This window comes from Thermobia domestica, chromosome 15, assembly GCF_964235325.1.
Source record: "Thermobia domestica chromosome 15, izTheDome1.hap1.1, whole genome shotgun sequence".
NCBI classification, from domain to species: Eukaryota; Metazoa; Arthropoda; class Insecta; order Zygentoma; family Lepismatidae; genus Thermobia; species Thermobia domestica.
In genome coordinates, this window is record NC_137468.1 from 342,559 (window position 1) to 355,399 (window position 12,841).

Sequence of the window (12,841 nt, forward strand, 5' to 3'; positions counted from 1 at the left end):
AGTGGGTGCAACTCGAAAAAACCCACCGGGTTTTTTCGGGCTGGGCTCACTTCGGTAAACCCTGCTTGCAGGGTTTTCACTAGGCGACATGGAAGTATGTTACTTGGGATACATTAAATTGAAGGGAGGCACCACAAGTAATTGTTGAAAAATGAGAATTCTTTTATTATATACGTATAAATACGGCTTTCGGATATGTAGCACAAAATATGCAGTGGAGAAAAAGCAAATCAATTGAGGTACGTGGGTACAAAAAAGCACGAATATTATGTAAGCGAGTCAGGGCGGAGCAGAAATGTTGGGCCGGCATATTACATGGGGGTGAGACCGAAGGGGACAGGCGCGTGTGTGATAGTGGGGATGGGTGGTAGCTTAGATTGTGGAAAATTGTGGATTTTCACGAGGAGAGTTTAAATAGCATTTGTCCTGGTTTGAAAGTAGTAATGCTCTAGTTGTAAGCATAAAATACAGTTTCTGTACATTGTGAACAATAGTATATAATAGAGCTATGCATTTATTTTAACGGTCGTGAAGCAAGTGTATTGATTTTAACTAGTGAACGTAAAATACAACCTCATTACTCTGTATTTAAATTTGTCGCATATAGAAGTTTGTTCCCTATAAATATGCCTTATTAACAAAGTCATGAACGAAGAGTTCAGAAGGCGGAAAATGAAATTAACGAATTTCAGTTGAAAATTTGGTAAAGTACTGGTGTACGAAAACTACATGTGCGCTCGCGATACATTTATCTATTACATTTAGTCACTTATTTTATCAGCTGTAAAGCAGATTTAATGATTTTACGGAGGTAACCTTACACTTGTATACCTAAAATAAAGGCATATTACACTGATTTGAATTTGTTGCCTGTAAAAATTTAAAACTATTTCGTATAGACACGTCATATCATGGAAATTATTAAATTTTAGCTGTAAAGTTTTCTAAATGTAGTGCTCTCATAGTGCACTAGTATGAAAAGTTGACTATTGTCTTATCGAGCAAACGAATATTAGCAGGATAATTATTTTTGTACACCATTTATTCTTTTTTGTACCTAAATTTCACTTAGATAGATTTGTAGAAAAAGTCGAAAAGTCAGGGGAATTGTGCATATGTTGCTAATAATTGATAATAAATCCTTACCGTTGAATATAGTGGATACATCTTTAGATGCTGCATCATTATTATTGTATCATTGGAAAGCCGACGTGTAATAAAAATATATTCTTATAATACAGTTGTAGTCGATCTGGCTATACTGATTTCAAGTTTGTTACAATTGTTGCCAACTATCTGAGGAGGAATTAGGGTTGAATGCTATTGGTCATAAGGAAATAATGAAAAGCGTTAAATGCAGTAAAGTATGTAGCGATAAAACATCCCAGTTGGAATCATTGTAGTCGTCTGCTAGTCACAGGGATTTCATAAATTCATACGAGGTATTTCCCTTATTTTTTGGCTTTTTCGTAGGGTTTAGGAACTTTCGTACAAAACAACGTACGTACAAACATTTTTTTCTCCCGAAACACTCAACGCACAAACAAATACTTTTGCGCTAAAATTAAGTTAACGTCCTGCTGTTTATTTACACTTTCATTTTCAATATACAAGCTACGTGGATTAAGAATTCTCTTTTGGACGAAATGGGTTTTTGGATGAAAGTTCCGTCTTCAGCGAAAATCGCGAGTCATCTGGTGGCGAAATTCCGAAACAACACATAAAACATACGGAAAGAAGGGAACAAAATAAAGTTAAGAATATCATTTGGAAATAGTAGCTGATTAGTTTTGAAAACAATAGATTTACCGTATTTATTTAATGTTTATATGTTCTTGTTTTTCTTTCTTTTTTTTCCTGAAAAAGTGAAACTGTACATAAACCTTCTTATTGTAAATAGGACCTCATTCCGTATTCGTGTTTGTAAAATGTGCTGATCGCATGAAATACTTTTGCATTACAATTATCTGTACATCCTGCTATTTATTAACTGTTCTACTTTCAATTTACAAACTATGTGGGTTAAGAATTTTCTTTTGGACAAAATGGGTATTTGGATGAAAATATCGCCTGCAACGAACATCGGTAGTCATCTGGTGACGAAGTTGCGAAACAGATAATAACGGAAGAGAGTGAGAAGTACAGAGTTTAGAATATGATATGAGAATAGTAGGCAAAGTGTTTTCAAAAGAATAGATTTATTTATTGTTTGTAGTTACATCTCAATCTCTTCTATCCTTCTAAAAGTAGGTGAAGTAGTTTTCGTTGCTCTTACGCTAACCGGTAGTAATGTTTTCACTTTAAAGTGTGTATAGTTTTCGTTTTGACATACCAGTATTGAATTTTCAACAGTTATTACCTGAACACATTTGCTAAGGATGTAGGTTGGAATATTGCACATAATTGTAATACAGTGATTGCGATTGTGTTTTGCATATAACATAATAAATTAATCGAAAATAGCAAGAAGTATGTACTGTTGTATACAACATCAATTCAGAAAAGTTTAGAGGTATAGGGAAACCAATTAAGATCCGTTATGAAACACCAGCAGTTGATATGAATTTACAGACGCCGAATTAAATGTATGAGGTTACACAAAAGTAGAAATTGTTTTAATGATATAAAAGCAGATTTACAAAACATCGCTATAGCCTTCTTTCTAATCTATACTAAGGAGAGGACAAGCGATGATAGATGGGGAGTTTACGAACTGTTGCTTTGTACAATTCTTTCTTCATTTGGTACGGATTAACGGTTGGTAAAGTTCTGCATTGGGCGGGCGAGTACTAAGTACATCTAACCTAACGACCTAAGTACACCTAACCTAAGCCAACGATACTACATTACGCAAGGTTACCATCTGGTTCGATTCTTGCAAATCAACTGGCATTTGCATTCTAAATATGGCTGCTGGTGTACAGAGACACTCTAGTTGGTAACGTTACGCACACAAGAGAAATTGCACTTTATTAATTTTAACAAAATGGGTGCCCACCCTATTCTACCCTACTGATCCCTCATTTTACCCTACTCTTTGTAGCCTTTTATTATGATTTTTGTTGACAACCAGGCGCAAGATCAACTTCGGAATAAATGCCCAAATAAAAATCTGGTCCGGCAAAAGCTAAAAATGTGCCCAACTATTTCATGAGAAGGAAGTACGTCGTGAAAATAAATATGTAAAATCTCAAGATCTACACTGCGTTTCACAAGGCACGTAATCATGTAAGGAATGAATGCGTGCTCAGTTCATCGGCGTAAATGTATATTTTCTTGGTTTTTTTTTTTTTTTTTTTTTTTTTTTACATTTAATTTCGCAAGCTCTTGTATTGCCTTAAAAATTCCTCATACTGCTGAAGCACTACCGTATTTTAGTGAGTTTTATTTATAATTTTTTTTTCTGGTTCCCATTTTGGTGCGGTGCTTGACATTAATGCTGTACCGAATATTGTTTACTTTCTCCCCGAAAATACTAGGTACATTTTCGAATACCCCTGGCTCACTTGGTGGTGATTATTGTTCGAAATTCAATGTAAACGTATGTCGCAAAACGTAGGGCATAAAACACGAACCAACTTTGCTAGGTGGTCAATAAAAGGACGATCGCTATATAACAGAATCAGCGGAGGAGTGAAGCAGGGAGGCACAAGCGATAACGAGGGGATGCTTTGGTACGGAACCAGGCGCGTCAGCGGCAGTGGGTACATACATAAAAGAGGATAGTAGAAAAAAGCTTCGTATGTTATATAATGCATGGCTTATGTGTAGCACACCTACCTAACCATGCGATATAAGCGATCACCTTTATTTTCTACAAATTAATCGTTCTTTACCTAATGACTATCTTCATGTCTCGGGACTTAGTTTGCGTTAATTGTTATCGATTCACATTCGGAACAATTTAGAATGGCAAATGAGAAAAATATATACCTCTTTTATCGAGAACTAGTCTTTTGCATAGGTTAGGATTGCTTAAATATAGAGATTAGCAATCCTAAGTATGGAGATTAGCACTTGCAACATTATAAACTTAAAATACGAGACCCGTGAATGTCACGGTGCAGATTTTTTCACAACTTTAATTTAAACTGACACACACTCATAGTCAACGTCTTGCGAATAAAATCAGAAAAATAAACACACTGCTGAACAAGACTGCACTTATTTAATATAAAAACGCATTTACACGTGACGTTTCGATCTTCTAGCGAAGATCCTCATCAGACGTACACTCCTCATCAGATGTGTACGTCTGATGAGGATCTTGCCTAGAGGATCGAAACGTCACGTGTAAATGTGTTTTTATATTAAATAAGTGCAGTCTTGTTCAGCAGTGTGTTTATTTTTCTGATTTAATTTAAATGTACCAATATGTAAATGCTTAGATACGTGCAGTAGAATTTATTCTGAGAACAAATAGTAGAAAGAACGTAAATATAAATGATACAGAATCAAATAAAATCATCTGAACTTTTAAATTTTCATATGAACTTTTATTAGTGAAATATAATGATGTTCACACTAACAAATAGTATTTATTTAATTAATTTACTTTTTTTTTTCATTATAGATCCATTTCAAAATATAAAAAGGATGCTTCACAATGCAGAGTTTTTGTATAATCTAAATTATGATGTAACAGCTGCAGCTCGCCAGTTAGAGAAAGAAATCTATTTCAAACTTCCTGAATGATAGTGGCTTTTGAAATGGAATTGTTAATGAAGGGAGCATAGAAACGTCTCCGTTTCGAACTAACAGCCATTTGGAAAATGCATGGAAGAAACTGGTAAGTTTATTACAATGGTTACTACATTTTGTTATTCCGTACATTTAGGGGAGAAAAAAAGTATTCTTAACACTGGTTGTCGCTCAAGATTTGTCCCAAAGTCCTGATACTTCGATCGAGTTTTGAAGTGAATAATGGGGTCAAGTAGATAATACGTTTTCTTCTTAGTTTAACCTGGAGTTTCTGCGGTTGCTTTGAAAACACGCCTTGCATTTCGTAAAGCCAGTCCCGTTTCAGTCTCGGTTTTCAAAATGTACGTTAAGGTTTCCTTTTTTTTCTTTCTTTTTTTTTGTGTGTGTATGTATTTGAGTAATCACTTATAATTGTTCACATTCTACTGGGTACAACATAAACACTGTGGCGGGCAAATTTGTTGTAATAAGTAATGGAAAATACTTCGTATTAATATATAATTTTATATCCTAATTATATTAATAAATTATATGATAAAATTACTGAGGATTATTGTGTGTGAGTACAGCCATAGAATATTTTCACCTTATAGCCTCTGGTCTAGTGATTAGTGCAAGTGTCTATGATGTTCTTGATCAGGGTTGTGTTCGACATGTAGGAGTATTTTTCCTTTGGTCATACATCTGCAATTAACAATATGTTCCGTTATCCACTGCGCATTGACAATGTTAAACTTTTGTAGAGCGGTTGCTTATGAATATGTTTCTTCTTAAATTTTAAATGAAATACTGCAGTAAATTTCCCACGCGTATCTCTTGTAGAACAAAAAAATGTTATAAAATTTCTGAAGGTTTAATTAAAATATTGTAGAACCGTTAGTAAGCCGGAAATAATGACATCACAATGTTTTGTACCTGAAACATGACTGAAATTGGACTTTTTACTTTCTTTTATTTATTTATTTATTTTTTTTTTTTTTTTTTTTTTTTTTGGGTAAGCGCTTAGGATTCGGACCGGGATCCATTCCCTGGGGGAGCTCATGCAGTCCGGATTCCACGTTAATCAGTAGGTCCATGTCGTTGCTTAAATGGGCGTTAAAATAAACTGAACTTAATAAGTGATACTAGTATTGAACGATGGAAGACTATAATATAATAGTACTTTTATTGCACAGTTTACTGACCGACCTTGGACTTGGTAATCTCTTGCTTCGGAACCTACGAGTCCTTGGATAAATTCAGTTTCTAACAAATTCTAAGTAAAGTCTTTCAGTTCATTCTTTGTTTCCTGAGCTTCATCATAGGAATGTAAGTAATGACACTTGATAAAGAGCTCCAGCTAACTCTTTTCAACTGTCCTTCTCATAGGTAGTATGAATGTTGTTAACTATTACAGTTTCAGTTACGCAGATTGTATTTGGTTTTTCTTTTACAAATAAATAAATAAATTAGTGAGGAAGAATTGTGTTAATTGCTTACTGTTTTTCTTCTCATTCTTATATAACGTTGTAATTTTTGGTGATAAAAATTCTAACACTGATTTTACTGTACATTCATTACTGAGGCTTCCTATTTCATTCCGTATGTTCAAGAACAGGTAAAATGCTTCTCATCTTCCTTAGTGCATCCATTTGATATTTTGGGAAGAATGAAAATTGAAAGAGAAATTTACGGCATGAGTTATAGGAAATGGTAACAGTACGTTGGATACGAGCAGAGAAGAAGTCTATATAGTTGTTAACTCTTTAGAAAGTAATTTTAATAAAGTATTTTCTAACTGAACAGGATATCTTTCTTTCTTTCGTGAACGTGCGGATTTAGTGCTATTTGTAGTGGGACATCACTAGGTGAAGGTGAACGAAGAAGCGGGCACAAAAGGGAATAAAAGTTGAAATTTGTATAATATTTAACAGACGAAAATTGACCACGGTCTGCATATCCACCATTATAAGTCGTTTAATAATTGTCTTTTAATTATCTGGTTCTCAGAATTATATCTTCTTTTCTTTACCTTCTGATGGCGTTCGTGATGGGTTAAAACGTTGTTATTCAAACTACTTTTCTAAATGATGTCATTATGACTGTGTCCCATTCTTGCAAATAGATTAATAGCGATTCCATATGTGTATTATATGGAGACAAGAAAGTGAACACGCACACACATACATACATACATACATACACGCACGCATAAAGGAAAACCTGTCAACGTATATGCGATGATGGTAGAAAAAGTATAATACAGCACATATATAGACCAATCCCTAATAAATAAAGTTACTTTAATGTATCGAAGCTATTCTTGGTCACTTAAGAATAAAAGATGGAAATTCAAAAGAAATCCATAGTGTCACGTTAGTATCGTTTCTTTCTTCCATGTCGAAAAAACCATAGTAAGAATACCGTGACAGAGAACTTTTTTTGTTTCTTTTCTTTATCTTACGTGACAGAAAATGATTTCGAGAGCATAAAAGTTACTTTACTTCATTATTGAATAGTGTGTATATATTAAGTGTACTGTTGTTTGTTAAATAACCATGGTTTACATGCTAACTTCGGGAGCCCTTTGTTCTGACTCTATATATTTATATATGTATATTAAAAAATAGACTCATATTTAAAAAAATAATTAGAAATTTAAGTTATAAGAATTGAAATCTAAAACTATGAAAAAGTAATTGATTAACATAAAAATTTCAGCAGAAATAAGTAACGGTTACAATTAAAGTTAACGTCACAATTCATCGATTAGAATTAAAAACTGATTTTTCACTACTATAACATGTAATTTGCCTTGAGTTGTCGAAAATAGCACATGATTTAATGCACAGTATTAATGACTTTAAAAAAATTGATAGTTCGTTATGAAGAGTCACGGTTTTGTGTAAAGATAGTAATTAACATAAAATTATATTGAAAATAAAATTACGATTTAAAATTGAGTATAATATGAATAAATTAGAAGACATAATTTTCAGATTAAATATGTGTATGAAAGGATTATATGTAATCATCGTCATGAGCAGTGATTTCAATGTTGCAAATTACATCAGAGAATATCTTAGGACAGCTCATATAATACGTCCAGTATAGGAATACATATTATTACATTTTAACTAGAAGTTATTATTGTAAATTAGTATACATTACAAAAGATCTGTGCTTTAAGAGTTTCAAACTCACTCATGTTTCTAAATGGACTCCGAATAAGAATCATTCGTCGGTTCCCTACGTACATTCTTAACAATGGAGAGGTACGTGTTTTTTTTTTCTTTTGGGTTATGTAAACAGAAAGATATTCAAGCATCTTTGAAGAAGAACAGTAAATAAGAGCTGCAGAACACAATACATAAGAAAATTGAATATATTTACATAACATTGTGATATTTGCCTCTAACAGGCTACTCTCTAGCGTTGCTTTTAACTGTTGAAAAAATGTAAAGTGATTAGAAATACTAAATATATGTTATACTTATCTCTTCATAAGTAATTAGATTATGAATCATAATCACATGAAGCTTTTATTGTTTCTAAGTTTCAATCAGTTCTCTTAGTTTCAATGTCGGATAAAGCAATGGGATCAGCAGTTCGAAATATATTAAAATTTAGGAGAGGAATCGTTTCTTTCAATTTCCGTAAAATGATAATAGGTTACATGAACCTTTGTAACAAACCTTATATTATGAATAGATCCCATAATCGGAATACGAAATACCCTTGCGTATGTGTATGTGTAGCTTCTTGCTTGGGAAGAATGAGGAAGGAAAAATAAAAGTAACAATAGAGAATTTTCCCTTCTCTGCTGATAACTAAATTGACAAGTAAACAATACTGACCTCAAACAAGATAGTAGATGATCTCAAACAAGTATAATAGTTTGGCCAGAATATGAGAAGTCCAGCTCAAGATGTTGATTAATTTGGATTATAGCGTCCAGCTAATTACCAGGGCTATATTAAACATTATTAGTCATGAATGTATAACTTCACGTGGGATTTAAACGATATAACCTCCCACCGAGAACCGATTCCGAATATTTCTTGCCAGTTGCGAACTGAGAATGGAAGTGACAATCGATCGGAATGGGAGTCATATTGATCACATCCTGTAACAATGAGTGGTTCTAGTTGTATGACTAATCTATTTTTTTAATGACATAAAAAAGAAATAGTGATTTTTGAAACGGTTTAAGCTGCAGAAACAAAGTTTCATTAATTTTTCATAAATATATGCATACATCATGACATACCTGATGCTTCCTGTTTGAGAAAATGACAAAATTCAAGATTGCGGTTTGAAGAAGACGGTTGGCATTAAGGTGTGTCCTCGAACATTTACTACATTCCTATTTCCTATCCACGTTGTTACTTTTGTTATATTTTGCTGTATTCTCCACTTATTAGGTTTTCCGCATTTGTGTACTTCCCTATATATTGAATATTTTTTCATAAACGAAATATGTTAAATGTCGTGTCTAGGATAAATCATTTTCAGATAAATTGTACGAAAATTATTGGAAAGCGAAATTTAAACCGACGTCAAGTTTAAGAAGGATGTTTAAAATCCAAGGTGTTTGAATTTTTTTTTTGTTCTTGTATATTTGTTCTCGTTAGTACACATTGTTATATATGTGTATAAACACCAAGGAATTATATATTTAAATCACTTGCAGTGAATTTCTGTTTTTAGTATTATTTTGGATTTTCATCAACACTAATCAAAATGTCAGGGGTATTTAAAGACATGCGTTATTAGCGCATATGAATATTGTGGCGTTCTGTGTTAACTCAAAAACAAGTGCAAACTAAATCGATGAAGTATAAGTAATATCTCGTTAGTACTTCATGAGGTTAGGTGGAAAGTAAAAGAATATTAAAGAAACTAATTTTCTTCCTGAATTTTGAAGGTACGTTCGTTGCTAGGTTTTTCACAAAGTCTGTCTGTTAATTTCTGATAATTTACATTTACTAATTCAGTTAATGTATTGTGTGGCGAAAAGATAATAAGATTGTACCATAAAAGGAGATGTTCATCATCGTAAGACCAAATAAAAGAGTGGAAGAAGACGGAAAATATGCAAAATTAAAAGAACAGCGTATTCAGAAGAAAACGTTTCTAGCAGGACCCTAGAGAAGTACTGAATGCTTTCTTGATTTTTTTCTGGGATATACTTCGAAGAATAGATGTGGTGATGATTGCTTCGACTGGGAAACTTCAGTCTTACTGTATGCCTTATTTCTATTAATGGTAAGTACCTTACTTCTCACACAGGGAATTGTTCCAACTATGTGGAACTTCAACATTATATTTTAATAAGAAACTTTAAAATATTTTAAGATATTTCTATAAATGTGTGTACTGCTAATGAGTGTCATAACGAAACTTACATCTAATTTGTTGTCTAGTAAACAATAGGAAGAAATATTGTTCAAACAAATATTTGTAGAATATTTCTTCCTGCTCTTGCCGCACGCAAGAAATGGTATTGGTAAAAGTTTCACTTACGGGGCATTTGCAATGTATAAATTTATAGAAACATCTAACAGGTTCGGTGTTTGCACATCTATTATATATCCAAATTAATAGCTTCAATATCTAATCAATGTGACGTTAAATATCTTACATGTATGTATTATGTTTGAGAAAAAGAAAATTTGTATCTTGTGGCATATATTCATTCGCTATCCAATCTATACAGAATTACATATATGCATTTAATAAGCGTCTCCGCATGTCACTTATACGTATGTAGTATTTATTTCGTGGTATTTGGATCTATTTGCACTATCTCCTCGGTAATTGATATTTCATGCAACATTTTGAATAAATATTGATTATACCAAGTGTTCTTATCTTGGTATATATTAGACGTAATAACAAGTATGTATGGATATGTATAGTTGTGATAAAAATGATTTGTGAAATAGATATATTAGGAACTTCACTAGATAATCCTATTAATATTAGCATATAATTCGTATTGCTTTTCAACTGCATTATGCACATATAATAATTTTTTTAGGTATCTACATGATATAACACTCGCTCCAGAGCTATGTATACTTCTATATGTTCATTCGAAACATTTTCAGGACAAACTACTTTGGCCCCTCTTGTCATTATGAAAGTATTTGTGTTATTTAATTCTTAAATACTTCACTAAGGAAAACGAAAACTAATTTTGCTACGACTAAAAGAATTAATTTATTCATTTCATTTGTCTTCAAAAGTTATCAATAAAAATATACACTCATATATATTTATAATTACTTACTGCATTATTTGTGCTGCGTTGAGATACGCTAATTTTGTGGAGATCTTGATGTTCAGTGGCTTTATATAGACACATAACAGTTATCTAGTACATGAGGCTTTTAAGTTAATTCTCTGGAAAAGGTAAGTTATTGTTTCGTTATAAGAACACTATTTATAATGAATTAAAGTGTATTAACAAAATATTATAAGCGAGGGCGACAGGTTTTCAAAACTATGGGTTCTCTCACACCTCTTAATAGACGAATGTCACGGTGCGAATAAGACGATATGAATAACAGCAATATGGGTTTTTTTTTTCTTTCAAATGTTTTAGAAATAATCCCTTCTGAAAATGCAGTTTAAGGTGTTCTTCAATCTAAATGTTTCTTTCTTATTTATTATTTTTTCACGGTAGAAATACATGTATTCTTTAACTACAGTATGCCAGGGTCAAGATTGTAATAAGGATATATTTTAGCCCCCTATCTAAGTTCCCATCACGCCGTTTTTAACACTGGTCATTTGTGGCATGAGTGTGAGTATTTCTTTTTCCAGGATATAAGACAGGGAACGCTTACTAAATAGACTTAGGGCCACAGGTATAACGATTTCTGTTGCTGTCATTCATAAAGTCCCTTATATTCACCATTTTTGCACTTCATAAAAATAACGAGCCAAAGTTTCCTTTTAAAAATGCGATAAAATATTACATCATCTTCATTTTTCTCTATATTTTAAGTGAATTCATAGGACTTCCATAACAATTCAGTGGTACGTAATCAGCAAAGAAACCGTCTGTGATAATACGTTGCATTGTTAAATGGTTATCGTCTGATCGCAATATTACTTTTTCTCTTTCCAGATGGCAGAACTGACTTGCTGCGTACACAGTGCGTCACTTAAGCGCAAAATTTACAATATTTGAAATAGGATTGATTTTCTTCAGACGTCAGTAAAGCAAGTTTGGTGGTTTAATTGATAATTTTTTGTGAATGCATGAACGTAATTACATTCTTGTAAACATGTAACATTAATTGTGTATCTCGTAATACTAATCTAAAGCTAAAAAAATTATTGTGCATTACGTATTTGAGAATACCGTTAATAAAATATTAACATTTATTCATGCTGTTCATAATAAATGTATGTATTTTTCATATATTATAATTGTTTTTTGTGTCATCGACTCGTTTACACGTTGCATCCGTAAACAAAATATATCTCAGTACCTTTAATTGTGTTACTTACTTTCGACATAGAAGAAAAGCTTTTCTGTTTTTAGCAGTTGTCGTACGTGAATGAGAAGAAACGAAAGAAATAAAAGTTTGTTGATTTACAAAATACTTTGTACCATCATAATATCATTTTATTTAAAATGATTTCTTAATAAATTAATATCAGTTTATTTTCATGATCGTTTTATTAATGATTTCATTGCCCTTGGAAAGTATATTAAATAAGATTTATGAAATGAAAGTGTTGTTTAAAACCTGTAATAAAAGGTTGACATTAATTTTGCAAAGTTGATATTGAATAAGAAAAAAACAAAAAGATCCATAGTTATTTTATTATAAGAATAAGTGTTCATTACAATCATTTAGTTGGCTCGAATAAAGCTGTATGGCACATTTTGCAATGTACTGAGTTGTCAGTGCAACACGTCACTTACATTTACTTAGATGCACTTTCTAAAACTTAAGTAGATCAATGTTGTATATGGAAGCATTTTACAGTTATCTTTTTACAACACTTCATTTACATGTGGCATAGACGGTTTGTTGCAGGGAATGATTTCATTGATTGTAAAAGCATTATGTTTCAGGCAAAGGAATGTCTGTCTGGGCTTGAAATTTTCCACAATAGATATAACAACTGATATAGGGTG

General features: G+C 32.3%; 1 long non-coding RNA gene across 1 annotated transcript; it reads left to right on the forward strand.

Annotated features, from left to right (window-relative positions):
* The first annotated feature begins 1,910 nt into the window (after window positions 1-1,910).
* LOC145672019 (uncharacterized) lies at window positions 1,911-12,355 on the forward strand. The gene is made up of 3 exons (XR_014128609.1): window positions 1,911-2,246; window positions 4,574-4,789; window positions 11,819-12,355. It is a non-coding gene; the product is annotated as an uncharacterized LOC145672019 (long non-coding RNA).
* Window positions 12,356-12,841: the final 486 nt, after the last annotated feature.